The following is a 17,434-nucleotide window of genomic DNA, read 5'->3' as shown; positions in this document are numbered from 1 at the left end:
TTTCGCTGTGATTTTCTTTCATCGACATCCGCTGTTATTTGGGGTCGAACTACTTGTATTAGCGTCACAGATACTACTCATTCTCATCTGTTCTACACAAAGCCTATTTCTTTGGTGCTGACGACCGTCCACGTCGTAACCTCCCGTTCTTTCTGTTTCTTCTAGCACTTTACTTAACGGTGAAGTTCCGGTCTTCCCCTGCAGCCGCCTCCTTTCTCGTGGACTTGCTGTTGCCGCGTGTCTGGTTTGTGTTTCCGAAGGGCAAGCTGTTATACCTGGGCAAAACACAGCTACAGAAGATGTTCTGCTTCCAGAATGTTCCACAATTGCATCTGTCTCCGATGTCGAAGTGACCATTCTGCCTTCGTGTACCCGTTGCCTCAAAATGCCTGGCTTCAGCGACTACTTATTTGAAGCTGTGGGAAAATATACTACACCCGCGCGTGTAGTGTAGTGAAAAAAATAAAGCTCTCCTTCCCCGCGCCTCGCACCATGCCCTTCACGTCATGCGCGTGGTGCCGGGCAGGCATTCCTTCCAATATGGTGTCAGAAGTGGGATGTGCTGACCGCTGCTACCCTCGTTCTCAAGCCGCTTCTGCCTCGTCTACGCGCCTTCCCTCGACTAAAGACTTGCCTGCGACCTTCGCGAGCAACTCATCTTAGATGGCCAACAAGAACGGCAGCGCTGCATTGTTGCAGATCACGGCACCTGACCCGTTAACCTTCTCACCGTCAGACTGGCGCCAATGGAAGAGACGTTTCCTTCGCTACCGGGCTGCTTCAGGGCTCACGATCGACCCAAAGAATGCCGGGTGCATGCACTGGTCTACCTCATGGGATCCCAGGCAGAGGACATCTTTAATACCTTTAAGCTGGCCACTGACGAGCAGAAGAACTTCGACGCAGTGCCTAAGGGCTTCTAGGACTACTTCATACCTCGGCGAAACACCATCTACGAGTGGGCAAAATTCAACACCCTAGTCCAGCTGAATGCTGGGTCCGTCGAAGATTTCGCAACAGCCTTACACGACCTAGCATATTCTTGTAACTACGGGGAGCTCCGCGAAGAGTTGATTCGAGACAGGCTAGTCGTGGGCCTCAAGAACCATAAACTCTCGCAAACTCTGCAGCTTTACTACAGCCTAGACCTAATGAAGGCTTTAACCATCGCTCGTCAGAATGAAGCAGTCCAACAGCAGCAGGCAGAACTCTTATTGAGCATGCCAGAGGAAGCAGTCAACCTCGACGCATTGAAAGTACAGTGAAGTAGACCCGCTAAAGACACAGTTGCAACGACACCCCCAACCACAGTTCACCCGAAGGCCTTCAAGAAATCATGCAGCTGGTGTGGCAAAGAGTGTCACTCAAGGGTCATCTGTCCTGCCAAAGACCGCGACTGCCAGAAGTGAGAGAAAAAGGGCCATTTCTAAACAGTCTGCCACTCAGCAAATGCTCTTAGAAACATCGAGCAGGAGCCAGGTTTCCTGGGCCTCATGGCGACGATGGCTTCATCCAAGTGGGAAGTCTCTCCCATCGTTGAGTCACAGATTCTGGTCTTCAAAATCGACACGGTAGCGGAAGAGACTGTTATCCCGGAGCGACAATTCCTACAGCTCTTCAAGCACGTCGTTCTGACTTCCCCCGACCAGAGGCTTCAGGTTCCACATGAAAAGACTCTGCGCATCTCGGGACTGGCAAGGCTTCATTTCAAGCTCAACAGTCGAGAAAGCGTGGAAGAAGTCTACATCTTACCTGGTCTACGCATAGCCCTATTTAGAAAACAAGCCATCACCAACCTTGGTTTGTTCCCGTCAGTGAACAATGTGTCGGTAGCACTTCCACCGTACGAGCAGACCAGGGCAGAGCTTCAGCGAATGTGCTTGGAAACCTTCTCAGAGCTAATTCGAGAGCGCTATCTTAGTCCCGAAGAAATGAGCTACACCTACGGTTACAACCAACCGTCGAAGCAGGACATCGAGCACCGCCCTCCCGAGTACATCGCGGACCTGATTTTTTGCGGCTATCGACACCGCACTGTACTCACCGTGGCGGCCCCCTCCTACCCTCGCGGCAAGCAACGCCTGAGCGCTGGAAATTTCCGCAACTTCCTCCTGCAGCTTCCGTGCCACAACCAGTGCAGCACCCGCACCATCCGCGTGGCAGCCCTGCTGACAGGCGCCCGCGGCACCCTCGCGGGGAGACGAGCGATCCGTGCTACAACAATTTCGCCAACAACAGTGTGTGAATCGCTGCTTGAACCTTCGGTCTCCTGGCTGCCTGACGCCGAATTCTTTCGAACCACCAGCGGGCCGGAGCGGCCACCCACGGCGGATACGGAGACGATGCCGGAAAATAGTGAAGAGGCCCGTGCCGCCATAGAGGGGCATCCACAGCACAGCAGCACAGACCATCGCGTATGAGGCAGTTTTCAGACTACACCCCGAGCAGCAAGTCTCTGTCCGCATCGACCGAGGACTCGCAGCGAAGGCTAAGAAGCAGCAGCGAAAAGCCGCTCGCAGAAAAAGCAGCGACGACCCAAGCGGAGGCGACAGCTTTTACCATGGCAGCACGGACGAAAAGCGGATCGACCCCAATTTCATACCATCACTGTGGTAGATCCTGCCGAGCTGGAACCGTACAGAGGCGAGCCGGTCCAGAGAGGCGGCTCCATCGGACTTTTATAAGTCTGCGTCAGCCACACTTGGAATTATTGAAAGTTACGGAAAACTAACGTGCTTATCCCTCGATTAAAATTAGCGGCTTCATAATTTTTATAACTATGTTCATTATTCCTACCCTCGAGTTTCCCATCAGAATTCGCAGAAACTCTCCTAATACAGCAGCTTTATTAGCCTAATGCGGCTCAACAATGCCATTTGTCCTGGGGAAGGAGGCGTCGTTCCCACCACCACTTAAGAATGTTTAACTCTTTGTGATCTACTCATGTTTAACCTTTTGTGACCCGACCTATTTCCTGTTCAGTTGCTAGCTTATGTGAAATGCTCTTTTGTGCCCCCTATCTATTCTCTTCATCCGCGCGGGGCACACCCATCTTCGCTTCCCCCCCAACCAATCTCCCCAGCCACTGAATAACTTGCTGTATACTCTTCCCTTTCATTTCAAACCGCGGTTGTCCCCTTTCCCTCATTGTCTGAACTTGCAGCCCGCGCGGCATACGTTTACCCGTCATGGCGCAACCTTGAACGCTGTATTGTTAACACGACCCCTTTTTCTCTATCTCGCTCACCGCCCCCCCCCCCTTTTTTTGGGTTTGTTGGTGTTGTAACATAGGCGTAGCCCGACTTTACGCACACTCTCCATTTCCGAAACATTTTCCACTCCTTCTCACCGTTTTCTGCAAACCTAAATAAGAAATGTGTTCGAAATGTTTGCAACAGCAAAATCATAGAACTTTACTCTGATGAAGGCAAGTCCCGTTGCCGCTACGTAAGTAAACGTTGTTTGTTATTGTTCCTGCTGTGTATCCGACTCTTTACTTATAGTATTTCGGCGCGTTTGTGGTGAGTTTATCTTTCTCTAGATTTATATATATATATATATAGCAAATCAGAAAATGGAAAATGAGGGGCTCCGTTAAATAGGACAGAAAATAAGGTTTGCAGTCAAGAAAACCTCGGAAAGCAAAGGGGAGGTTGTGGTGGGTCATAAAAAGAGATCAAGAATTTTTTGATTCAAAAAGAAAGTGGTGAAAAAATGCCCGCCGGGTGGGATCCCAACCCACGACCTCCAGAATACCGGTCTGGTGCGATAACCACTACGCTACCGGCGGGGCTGTTTCCCCAGCCCTTTCTCGGGTATTTATGTTAAGGTATTTTTGTTTCCTGCACTTGGGGGTAGTAGCCAGCGCCACTCGGACGCCAGTCGGCTGCGTTAGTTCTACTTGCTCTGAGGTGTCCTCTCGTACTTTTCGTTACAATATATATATATATATATATATATATATATATATATATATATATATATATAGTGAGGAAATGAGGGGCTCGTTGGAAAAATACAGAAAGATAAGGCGGCAGTCTACAACGCCAAAGGAGGCATAGGGGTGTGTTTAGGCTCTTTTTTTTAGTACGGTTAATGAAGTTAATATATTTTTTCTAAATATACGGAAGAAAGACGGAAAGAAAAACACGCGTGTTTTTCTTTCTTTCTTTCTTCCGTATATTTAAAAAAATAGATTAACTTCAATACCCAAACTAAAAAAAAAGAGCCTAACCACACCCCTATGCCTCCTTTGGCGTTGTAGACTGCCGACTTATCTTTCTGTGTATATATATATATAAATATATTTATGTGTATAAATATATATATATATATATATATATATATATATATATATATATATATATATATATATATATATATATATATATATATATATATATATATATATATATATTCAAGAGAAGAAAAACTTCGAACAAGGTAAAAGCACGATTGTGGCCTACGTTTCAGCAAAGAGAACTTGCTTTCCTCAGGGCCTATATATCATATATATATTATCACCAGCCTATCTACGCCCACTGCAGGGCAAAGGCCTCTCCCATTATTCTCCATTTACCTTGGTCTTGTGCAAATTCCATTTACCTCGGTCTCGGTCTTGTGCAAACCATGACCAATTTATCCCCGCAAACTTCTTGATCTCTACTGCCCATCTAACTTTCTACCGCCCCCTGCAACGCTTGCCTTCTCTAGGGATCCACTCTGTTCCCCTAATGACCAGCGGTTATCTTGCCTTCGCATTACATGATCTCCCACATCCATTTCTTCTTCCTAATTTCTAGTAATATGTCTTTAACACCAGCGTGCTCCCTGACCCACTCCGCTCTCTTCTTGTCCCTTAATGTTACACCTATCATTTTCCGCTCCATTGCCCGCAGAGTCGTTCTCAATTTAAGTTGAACCCTCTTAGTGAGCCTCGAAGTTTGTGCCCCGTAAGTGAGTACCAGGAAGATGCAGCTGTCATACACTTTCTTCTTCAACGACAATGGTAGGTTGCTATTCATTATCTGAGAATGTCTGCCATATGCACCCCACCCCATTCTGATTCTTCTAATTATCTCTGCCTCATGGTTGGGATCTGGGGTCACAACTGGGCCTAAGTAGATATATTCGCTTACCACTTCCACTGCCTCGCCACCTATCTCCAACTGCTGTGCTGTCCCGAGGATATTGATCATTACTTTACTTTTCTGCATATTAATTTTCAGGCCCACGGTTCTACTCTGTTCGCCCAGTGCAGAAAGCATAAATATATATATATATATATATATATATATATATATATATATATATATATATATATATATATATATATATATATATATATATATATATATATATATATATATATTATATATATATATTTATATATATATATATATATATATATATATATATATATATATATATATATATATATATATATATATATCGTCCCGTATCCCTCGTCCCGTATCTCTCTGTTCTGCTACATGCATTACGAGGCACTGGCTCCAGCAGTTCGGATATGCCAATTGCTAACCCCGACCTCCGACCACGTTCTACGTGGCGGCCGCTGGGAAAGAAGACGTTCTACGTCTCCCGCGGTAGTCGAGGGGCGGTGCTAGTTGACCGGCCTCAGAGCTCTTGTAAATATAAACCCCCGCTTTAAAGTCGAGAGAGAAGCCGCTGTGGGGATAGCGTAATTGGTTAACGCACCGCACCGGTTATGCGGAGATGTGGGTTCGAGTCCCGCTCCCGGAAAACGGCGGATTTTTTCTCGACTTATATTTTCGCTTATTTATCAATGAATCAAAGAAACGTGACAAGCACACGTCATTCGGCCCTATTATATATTTCGGAAAAAAAAAAAAAAAAAAGCCGAATAGCACTGGCAATGACGACTGCAACCTTGATATGTATCTTTACCGAGTCCCTCGTCCCGTATCTCTCTGTTCTGCTACATGCATTACGAGGCACTGGCTCCAGCAGTTCGGATATGCCAATTGCTAACCCCGACCTCCGACCACGTTCTACGTGGCGGCCGCTGGGAAAGAAGACGTTCTACGTCTCCCGCGGTAGTCGAGGGGCGGCGCTAGTTGACCGGCCTCAGAGCTCTTGTAAATATAAACCCCCGCTTTAAAGTCGAGAGAGAAGCCGCTGTGGGGATAGCGTAATTGGTTAACGCACCGCACCGGTTATGCGGAGATGTGGGTTCGAGTCCCGCTCCCGGAAAACGGCGGATTTTTTCTCGACTTATATTTTCGCTTATTTATCAATGAATCAAAGAAACGTGACAAGCACACGTCATTCGGCCCTATTATATATTTCGGAAAAAAAAAAAAAAAAGCCGAATAGCACTGGCAATGACGACTGCAACCTTGATATGTATCTTTACCGAGTCCCTCGTCCCGTATCTCTCTGTTCTGCTACATGCATTACGAGGCACTGGCTCCAGCAGTTCGGATATGCCAATTGCTAACCCCGACCTCCGACCACGTTCTACGTGGCGGCCGCTGGGAAAGAAGACGTTCTACGTCTCCCGCGGTAGTCGAGGGGCGGCGCTAGTTGACCGGCCTCAGAGCTCTTGTAAATATAAACCCCCGCTTTAAAGTCGAGAGAGAAGCCGCTGTGGGGATAGCGTAATTGGTTAACGCACCGCACCGGTTATGCGGAGATGTGGGTTCGAGTCCCGCTCCCGGAAAACGGCGGATTTTTTCTCGACTTATATTTTCGCTTATTTATCAATGAATCAAAGAAACGTGACAAGCACACGTCATTCGGCCCTATTATATATTTCGGAAAAAAAAAAAAAAAAAAAGCCGAATAGCACTGGCAATGACGACTGCAACCTTGATATATATATATATATATATATATATATATATATATATATGTATATTTATATATATATATATGTATATATATATATATATATATATATATATATATATATATATATATATACAGAGAGAGAGAGAGAGAGAATCAGATTAGGAAATGAGGGGTGCACAGAAATAACACAACTTTCTTCCTTTCTTTCAAAATTCTTTATCTGTTTCAATGACCTACCACAACCTCCCCTTTGCTTTTTGAGGTTTGCTTGGCTGCCGATCCCAGTTTAAATATTTAAATATATATATATATATATATATATATATATATATATATATTTCTTTATATTTATATATATATAGGTATTTATATACATGTATATATAATTTAGCAGGGTGAGGACTGGGCAGGGGAAGGGAGAGTTTGCAGTATGCAATCAAGGTGTATGGGCCACGAGAAAATGAGAGAAGTTTATGAGGTCGAAAACATGATGACAACAAACAACTGTCACGCGGTAATTTCTTGTTATCCTTTTTCCCGACTTCCACTCCACGCGTTCGTATGAAACAAGCCAGTCCTCGTCGTCGCTGTCGTCTTTAACGCTAAACTTGTCCGCTTCCCGCTCGCGCATAGAGCCCAGGCAGATGTCGGGCTAACTGGTTTCTCTGGACATTAGGGGTAGCGTGCAGGAACGTAGCTCCACGGCGGTATCAAAACTACGGACCTATACCACTTGTCAAGAATACAGCCGACACGCCAGTATCCGCTTAAGGTTTTTATCCGCAGGAGCTGAGCTAATGGGAACGCAGGTCTACATGTTGCAATCACCAAGCTCGTTTCTGGCGCATGCATGTCTTGGGGTTATTCGTCTTCCCTAACACCTCTTTGGTGCATATCCCCTTGCCTGGATTTTCCATAACCCTTTATTGTCTAGGCTGGTAAGGCACATATCCTTTCGTCTTCAGGGCCAGTTGCGTATGTTCATTACTCGCAACGTTATATATATTTCTGGCCAATATTCATGGTCAATACAGCATTAGGCACTGACTTGCGAGTACTTCAATACTAATAATATGGCCCGCTTAGTCCAGCTCCGAATGTGTTTCCCTAATTTGTTGGGGTGGTCTTGTTTGGCTTCTAGTTTTCTAAGCAAAGACACACCTTCAGTAATAACTCAAGAATTCTATTCCCCTCCCTTTTTTGCGCTGGTTTTTCTCGTGCCCCACACATGCTCTAAACTATATGGTTTTTTTGTAATTTTAGTAGAGGCTCGCTCAAAGAATGTGGTTGTTTGCGAAATGAGGTCTCCGTTGTATATTTCTTGTCCTTCCTTTTCTTGACCCATTTACATGCGCATTGTTACGTCTAGCTCCCGGACAACCTCTGATAACGACTTCCCCTAGCAGCAGTTTGGATTACGGCGTTTCGAAGAACCGTGCTTAAGGCCACGTAGCATGGCAACAAATACCTACTCAACCTGTCCTATGAATCGACCAAACCTCACATTACTTTTACCATGTGTGCATTTATAAATGGACCCTTGCTTCTAAACCAATAAGCCCCACTTACACTCCAAAACCAATCTTCGTAGACTAACACTCCATTTCTCTCTTTACAAATACCCGTATATAATGCGTGCCACCCACGCGAGGGTTTGAACTCACGAAGATAAATGTCATTGCTGAAGTATTGACAACAAGCGCGCTGTATACCTTGTGCGAAATATTTTTTCCTGGCGTTTCCTACCATATCTTCCAAGATTTCTTTGTCCCTATATATATAAATATTTCAATATATATACGTATATATATATTTATATATATACATACAGTCGAATCCACTTATAACGATACCGCTTATAACAATATATCGGATATAACGATGGACAACGATTGCACCGTCCAATTTTGTATGCTTTCTATGGTAAAATAACCCGCTTATTACGATGCTCCCGAGCCGCGATATCGGATATAGCGATTGAATCCGCTTACCGCGTGCGCCGAAAATGCGAGCTGCCGCCGGCGCTGGCGCCGGCACTCGGCGCCGACAGCACGCGACGCGCCTTGCATCCCGTCCTCCCCTCAGAAAACGAGTGGACTGCGCCAAGCGAGAGGAGGAGCAGCTTTTCTTCCCGACTCCCCTCCCGGAGCCGCTGCTTTGGCCTCATCCGCGCGTCCGGCCGAACCAACGTTCGGCTGCTTCGGCCAGTTCGGCTCGCACTGCTCGCAGCTCGGAAGTTTCCCTCGCCTTTTCTGCGCGCCGAACCTGTTGGCCGAACTGAGTGCTTTTTTTTCTCCGCATCTGTCTCCGTTCAACGTTTCACCAGTTTCACTGCGGAGTCGGACTGAACGTTCGGACGCCATGGCCGATTCGCCTGCGGCGCTTCCTTCGCAAAGTTGCGCGCCGTCGCAGCAGAAAAGAAAGCGCACTATGGCTTTTCTGCAAACGAGTAGTTGCACTACCTCACTTGCATGCTAATAAAATTTTTTGACCTCTCTTGTGGCTTTTTTTTTTCTCGACCCGCTTATAACGATGGGATTTTCTTGGCACTTGGATATCGTTATAAGTGGACTAGACTGTATATATATATATATATATATATATTTAGCGAATCAGAAAATGGGAAATGAGGGGCTCCGTGAAATAGGACAGAAAATAAGGCTTGGCAGTCAAGAAAACCTCGGAAAGCAAAGGGGAGGTTGTGGTGGGTCATAGAAAGAGATGAAGAATTTTTTGAGTCGAAAAGAAAGTGGTGAAAAAATGCCCGCCGGGTGGGATCCGAACCCACGACCTCCAGAATACCGGTCTGGTGCGATAACCACTACGCTACCGGCGGGGCTGTTTCCCCAGCACTTTCTCGGGTATTTATGTTAAGGTATTTTTATTTCCTGCACTTGGGGGTGGTGGCCAGCGCCACTCGGACTACTCGGGGTGAAGGGGACCTTCTTTTTAACCCCCGGGCCGTGACTCGAGTGTCTACGACATGTCGAGAGTGGTCGACCAGCGTTGAACCCTCTTAAGCTCCATTTGGCACCAAGACTGCCAGAACAGAGGCCCTCGCTAGGCATGTAGCGAATCAGAAAATGGGAAATGAGGGGCTCCGTGAAATAAGACAGAAAATAAGGCTTGGCAGTCAAGAAAACCTCGGAAAGCAAAGGGGAGGTTGTGGTGGGTCATAGAAAGAGATGAAGAATTTTTTGAGTCGAAAAGAAAGTGATGAAAAAATGCCCGCCGGGTGGGATCCGAACCCACGACCTCCAGAATACCGGTCTGGTGCGATAACCACTACGCTACCGGCGGGGCTGTTTCCCCAGCACTTTCTCGGGTATTTATGTTAAGGTATTTTTATTTCCTGCACTTGGGGGTGGTGGCCAGCGCCACTCGGACTACTCGGGGTGAAGGGGACCTTCTTTTTAACCCCCGGGCCGTGACTCGAGTGTCTACGACATGTCGAGAGTGGTCGACCAGCGTTGAACCCTCTTAAGCTCCCTTTGGCACCAAGACTGCCAGAACAGAGGCCCTCACTAGGCATGTAGCGAATCAGAAAATGGGAAATGAGGGGCTCCGTGAAATAAGACAGAAAATAAGGCTTGGCAGTCAAGAAAACCTCGGAAAGCAAAGGGGAGGTTGTGGTGGGTCATAGAAAGAGATGAAGAATTTTTTGAGTCGAAAAGAAAGTGGTGAAAAAATGCCCGCCGGGTGGGATCCGAACCCACGACCTCCAGAATACCGGTCTGGTGCGATAACCACTACGCTACCGGCGGGGCTGTTTCCCCAGCACTTTCTCGGGTATTTATGTTAAGGTATTTTTATTTCCTGCACTTGGGGGTGGTGGCCAGCGCCACTCGGACTACTCGGGGTGAAGGGGGCCTTCTTTTTAACCCCCGGGCCGTGACTCGAGTGTCTACGACATGTCGAGAGTGGTCGACCAGCGTTGAACCCTCTTAAGCTCCCTTTGGCACCAAGACTGCCAGAACAGAGGCCTCGCTAGGCATGTAGCGAATCAGAAAATGGGAAATGAGGGGCTCCGTGAAATAAGACAGAAAATAAGGCTTGGCAGTCAAGAAAACCTCGGAAAGCAAAGGGGAGGTTGTGGTGGGTCATAGAAAGAGATGAAGAATTTTTTGAGTCGAAAAGAAAGTGGTGAAAAAATGCCCGCCGGGTGGGATCCGAACCCACGACCTCCAGAATACCGGTCTGGTGGGATAACCACTACGCTACCGGCGGGGCTGTTTCCCCAGCACTTTCTCGGGTATTTATGGTAAGGTATTTTTATTTCCTGCACTTGGGGGTTGTGGCCAGCGCCACTCGGACTACTCGGGGTGAAGGGTACCTTCTTTTTAACCCCCGGGCCGTGACTCGAGTGTCTACGACATGTCGAGAGTGGTCGACCAGCGTTGAACCCTCTTAAGCTCCCTTTGGCACCAAGACTGCCAGAACAGAGGCCCTCGCTAGGCATGTAGCGAATCAGAAAATGGGAAATATATATATATATATATTTATATATATATATATACACACATATATATATATATATGTATATATGTATATATATATATATATATATATATATATATATATATCGATTAGTTTTGCAACGGGCCAGAAGAAGCGGTCAGGTAAAAGATAAGAACAACTTTGCGGTTAACTCGTTTATTATAAATTAGTCCGAGAGTTTCGGAAGTGGAACTGTCAGGGATTGTCCCTGAGGAAGGAAGTTCCACTTCCTAAACTGTCGGACTTATTTATAATAAACAAGTTAACCGCAAAGTTGTTCTTATCGTTTACCTGACTATATCTATATATATATATATACACACAAAGCGTTTCACGGAGTTGGTAGAGAGTGGTTTGTCGCCGCAATGCTTGGGTGCACCGGTAGCTGAAGGACAAGACAGGATGCCGATGGTGAAAGCCATCCATGGGTTCTTCCGCTGCTCGGCAGCCATGTTGGTGTCACTGAGCGACGACAAGCTACAGTCCGCTGTGACAAGGGAAGACACGTCAGCCGGCATTGGAGAGCAGGAGAGTCCGTCAACATCCGAACATTTACGATCTCCACACGGATACGACCACGGGGATTTAGGACCACGCGCATATTTTCTGTCCGACCGGTATATAATAGCCCACCCGTACGAATAGCCCGTACCATACGAATAGCCCACGGCCAAAGGCGACCTAAATTATTCTTTAGGGTGGCGAGCCACAAAGCACATGGTGACCGGTCACTACGTCAAATTGGCGGCAATACAAGTAAAGGCGGAAGTTCCCTAGTACACATATTATGGCCAAACATTCCTTCTCAGTGACGGAGTAATTTGCTTCTGCTTTTGTCAGTGTCCGACTCACCTACACACAAAACACAAGTTTGCCTGAATGGGAGTTTTTTGCTGGAACACGTCTTTTAAACTCCTTACGGCTGGCAGCCTGCTCCCACGTGTGGTTGTATGATGGCGGAAAAACTGCCGTTTTACACCAGAGGCCACAAGCCGTCATAAGTAGGCGCATTTACCACGATTTTACCTCTTCAGAAAACGCAGTATCTAGCTGTGAATACTGCGTTTGTCCTGATGGGAGTATTAAAACTCCCACACTTCCTACATTTCCTTGTCCTCCTTCTCTTCACTTCCTCCTCTACGCCTCACGAAATGGCTGCCATTTAGTGTCGTCTGTCGTATGAGCTTCAGCGTCCCCGAAAATTTGTTGTCGATGTGAACTTGCGGCCTCACGAATGGATGTGAAGTGCATCCCGACAATCGAAGCTCGTTGCGAACATTGTAGAAGCAGCCTGCACTGACGTGCAACACAATGCAACGTCTACTCCCTTTCACCGACCTTCGAGAGGACGAAATACGCCAGCGAGCCGACGAGAGGCCTAAATGCAGTGATCGCTGAGAGTGGCTCCTTAAAAACAACTAGGTTGTCTGTCTTCGAGGGGGATGAAGGTAAGATTTTCACGTTTTATATTGTACCCAACATTTTGGGAGCCTTGTGCCCCTTCTAGTGCCAAATAAACTAGGCGTATTTCCCGCGCCACTGCACGGGCGATTCTCCGTATCTGGAGGTGAGCGTTATGCGTGAGAGAGGGCGCCATGCCCGGAACGTCATTGGGGATGCCGAACGGTGTGAAAGCAATGCGTATTTGCGCGGGGCTCGAGCAAAACACCAACTCATTTACGCTCGCGAGCTGAATGAAAACTCTCCGCACTGTGAACGGCTGTTAGGTGTTTTTCCTAGGCTGTCTGTGGCTTATTGGCAGGCGAAGGTGAAGTTGGCATGTCAAACGTCGCAGGGCGGTCGATTTTCTTGAGAAGTACGCGTTGGGCGTGCCGCGCCTGCTACGACGAGGTAGACTGCCGCGTGCCGCCGGAGAATAATTGCTTTCTTTGGAAAGGGATTAATTGCTTTCTCTGGAAAGGTATTAAATGCTTTCTTTGGAAAGGGAGAAGGTCGGGGCCCCGTGGGAGCTCTCCGTACGCTAGGCGCGTGTAACTATAACCAGCAAATGCCATTTGCGGGAGCATTCTGTAGAGTCGACGGACGACTGGTTATATTATTTATTTATTTATTTTCTGAATGGGGGGGGGGGCACGCGCAGGTGCCACCCCGACCGAAATTCTTCCTTAACTTTCTGTAAGGGGAGAGAGGGGCAGTGAGGGTGGTAAACGTGAAGCTTGCTCCCAGAACACTACACGCAAGAAAAAGAGGGAAAGGAAGCATTTTGAGAAGTAGGTCACCACAAGGGTCGCGGTCCCTTTTGAACAGCAGAGCACTTCGTTTTGACGAACTAGCGGGCGCAGGTGTGTCGGACGGCAGTGCAATTTTTCGTAGCCTTAAATAAACATTCACACATTACAGAAAGTTGGACATAAGATTGACAAGTTCAGCATCTTTACAATGCCTTTTCTTTTTTTTTTTTTTTTAGGTCAGATCCCCAATATGCTTCCGTATTTGTTGCCGCAGATTTAAAGCGTGTTGCTATCCCTTTAATACATGTGCTGCTGTGGCTTCCTGGGGAACGTGCCAGGAGATGTGGCAACGTCAGCGTTCGGGAGGAAAGTGGAAGCAAACAGCGCACCGACGACATGCTGACCTCATTATTTGCGAATGGCTTACTTTTTTTTCGTTCAGGTGTGTTGTAGTAGATAAAGTTCTTACCAAGATACCTTGAGTTCTCGATGTAGGTGTTTTGTTGATTCAGTACTTTTATTGTGTTGTTAACGCGTTCAAACGTATATGGTATTTATGTAATTTTACGCAATAAATTGACTGTACAGAAAACCAACTTTTTTTTCGCCATTGTACGTTTGAAGCGGGAATAGACTAGAAATTACGTATTCCTAAACTAAAAATCAAAATGCGGCCTCTGCGCTCAATAAGAAGTCCCAAATACAGTAACAAATTCCTCTGCAGCGCTTAAATCAAGCGCACAAAAAACTAAAAAAATACCTCGAGTGCAGGTCAACACTGCTCCCAACACGCCCCCTGAAAACTCCCAGTTGGTGGAAACAATACACTCCCAATGGTACCCCTAAAATCTCCCATTGTAGTGGCAGTAAAATTAAACTCCCATATGCTACTAAAAACACTGCGGAAAAAATGGGAGTAAGGAGAAACTTCCATTGGAAGGAGTTTTGAGAACTCCGACGTGGTACGAGTTATGCAGCGAGCCATTTACTCCTATTCCGGCGTATTTGTGTTCGGTGTGTACGCAACAACATATTCCTCACAGCTGGATTTCCGCTGGGCGAGTAGTGCACCGAGGCCAATCTCACTGTGATCAGTGTGCACTTCTGTTGGGGATGACAAGCCGAAATTCCGCAATATAAGCCGGGATGCCAACAAACGACGCAGTATCGCAAACGCCTCGTCGCAGGATGGGGACCAAGCAGAAATGCCGCTGTCATTACTGAGGTGCTTGGGAAGAGGCGAAATGATTGTCGCAAAGTTGCCAACAAATTGAAGAAAATAAGAGCACAGTTCAATGAAGCTTTGTAGCGCTTTCAGTGTCCCGGCTTCGGGAACTCCGCAATGACTCGAAGCTTTGTCGTGCCGGGGCTGATACCGACTTTGAAAACTGCATGGCCCACGAAAGTAATCTTGCGTGCGGGAGAGTGGAATTTTGAGAGGTTGAGCTGCAGACCAGTGTTCACAAGGCAAGTCAGGACTTGTTCTTAGCGAGCCAGCTGTATCTCAAAATCGGGAGAAAAAATGACACGTCACCCGGGTAACAAAGGCACATCTTCCACTTGAGGCCACAGAGAAGACTGTCTATCATTCTTTTGAACGTGGCGGGGGCTTTGCCAAGTCCAAACAGCATGACGTTAAATTTGTAAAGGTCGTCTTGGGTAACAAATGCCGTGTTTGCGCGATCAGCCTCCGCCTTCGGAACTTGCCAGTACCTGGAGCCTAGGTCGAGTGACGAGAAATATTCTGCTCTCTGAAGACAGTCCAGCGCTTTGTCGATACATCGAAGATTGTACACGTATTTTCTTGTGATGGTACTCAACAGGCCATAATCAACGCAAAACCGAAGAAAGCCGTCTTTCTTCTTAACCACAACCACTGGTTAAGCCCATGGACTCATCAAGGGACGGATAAAACCCGGTTGATTCATATCTGTGACGACGTCTTTAATGGTTCGCCGCTCTGTCAGAGACACACAAAATAGGCGCTCTCAAAGTGGAGCATTCGATCCGGTGTCGACTGAGTGCATAACAGTAGACGTGCGGCCCAGCGCAGTTTGCGTGCATTCGAAGGAAGAACGAAACTTGGACAGTAATAAAGTAAGACCTTGTTGGGTGGCATCCAGATTGGCGTCGATGCTGTGGGCAAAGGCATCCCATGGCAATAGCCCGTGCGAACAAAGAGAAGCACTCAGTTGACTGATATTCAGATGGGAAAGATCACCTGGTATATCAACAACTAGACGAGCATCTACAAGCTCGGCGAAGACAAGTGTTGCTCCCTGTAGACAAGCGCACGGGGTCGCTGACAGATTAGTCACCAACATAGTGGTGGCGCCATCACGAACCGCTGAAATGGGGGAAAGAAGGCGAAGGCATTTGTGGGGGAATAAAATGTCGGAGGGTTGCTGATAACACTGGCGTCGGGGACAGATGTCAAACACAGGGGAACGACGACGGAGGAGCTGGGCGGGAAGTCGGTGTTTTAGCGAGGAATACTTTCGTAAGGGCATGACAGGAATCGTCGAAAAGAACAGAAGAAAGCTGGACGTTACCACGGGAACAGTAGTGATAGCGGTATTGTGGGAAAGAAAGTCCACCCGAGGATGATGTCGTGAGAGCAAGATGGCAGCACGATGAATTTTATGGTGTACGAATTGTTCTGGATTACGACAGGAGCCGTTAAGGACGCTAGTGGCTAAATGGGCTGTGAACTGGCTGTGGGTAATAGGAGTTCACAAAGCGGCATCATGACTTTTCGAATAGAACGGCAGATGTCGGCGTGGATGACAGAAGCAGCGGCTCCAATGACGATAAGAGCAATGGTAGAGATACCTTCTACAATTACATCGACAACACGTTGAGGCGAGAAATGAGGACTTCTAGGATTCTATGGCGACCCTGTTCTTGCCTCCGGTAGTGCGGCTTTTAGTTTTCCTCTTCGGCATTGGTAGGGCGGCGACGCATGGAAGACATGGAAGGGTGACGTGGACAAGCTGAACAGCAGCCAGTGAAAGGTAGATGGTCAGTCGGCGACACTAGTTGAAGGGCATACAGAGGAAAAGGGTGGAGAGCTGGGCGAGTTGGTAAGGTGACATCTGGAAAGAGCGTAACATGGACGAGGACGGAAGAAGTACTCTAGACGAGCGCTGTTTCGACGTCACTTCGACGTCGAAACAGCGCTCGCCTTGTCTACTTCTTTCCGTCCTCGTCCGTGTTCCGCTGTTTTTAGGACGATACGCAGGAAAGTAAGGGGTGGCGTAAAAAAAGGCGCCTGGAGATTGCTGGCGCCACGCATCAAATATGCGGCGGTGAGAGTAGAGAGCGACATGCATATTGAAATCAAATAGGACGTTCCACATGCAAAACAAGTCAGACGCTTGTGCAACGTGCGCCACACACCCTTAAACCCGGGACTTCTCACCTGGGTTAACGGCGGTCGTACTGGTAATGAAGTCGGGGCACGGAGCTCTGGCGGAAATGAAGCGGTAGGAAAGGAAGCGGCAGGTTGGCAAAGAACAGTTCGGCGAGAAAACGAAGCAGGCTGGTGATAACAGTCCTGCTACTGATACGTAAGTTCTGGGCCCCGCTAGCTCGAGGTTATACTAAGCCGATGATAGTGCCTCAGCGACCTCTTTTTTTATCACATTCTGAAGCAAAGGCGCCATAGTATAAGGTGAGTTTGACATACCAGGGTGCAGGGAGACTAAACAGGCCACCCGTTCGCGGCAGAAATCTGATTCGCGCAAATAGCGTAGGGTCCCCATTACGACCTCCACATATGACACGGGCTGCTCCCGAATACAAGTTTGCCGAGTGGGGGCTCGCTGCTTGCACTGCCCGTCGAAACCCTGGCAAAGGTAGACGACGTTAGCAACAGTTCGGGGTTCATTGACTAGCAATATCTGAAAAGC

General features: G+C 47.3%; 3 non-coding genes across 3 annotated transcripts; all 3 read right to left on the bottom strand.

The window, feature by feature from the left end:
• Positions 1-9,597: 9,597 nt before the first annotated feature.
• Trnat-ggu (transfer RNA threonine (anticodon GGU)) lies at positions 9,598-9,670 on the bottom strand. Its single transcript has one exon. It is a non-coding gene; the product is annotated as a tRNA-Thr (tRNA).
• Positions 9,671-10,061: 391 nt separating this feature from the next.
• Positions 10,062-10,134, bottom strand: Trnat-ggu (transfer RNA threonine (anticodon GGU)). Its single transcript has one exon. It is a non-coding gene; the product is annotated as a tRNA-Thr (tRNA).
• Positions 10,135-10,525: 391 nt separating this feature from the next.
• On the bottom strand, positions 10,526-10,598 carry Trnat-ggu (transfer RNA threonine (anticodon GGU)). Its single transcript has one exon. It is a non-coding gene; the product is annotated as a tRNA-Thr (tRNA).
• Positions 10,599-17,434: the final 6,836 nt, after the last annotated feature.

The sequence above is a fragment of the Haemaphysalis longicornis genome, unplaced genomic scaffold (assembly GCF_048455015.1).
Source record: "Haemaphysalis longicornis isolate Haplotype H1 unplaced genomic scaffold, Haemaphysalis longicornis Haplotype H1 scaffold_11, whole genome shotgun sequence".
NCBI lineage: Eukaryota > Metazoa > Arthropoda > Arachnida > Ixodida > Ixodidae > Haemaphysalis > Haemaphysalis longicornis.
Note: the sequence above shows the minus strand (reverse complement) of the source record. Positions and strands in the feature narration are given on the sequence as shown.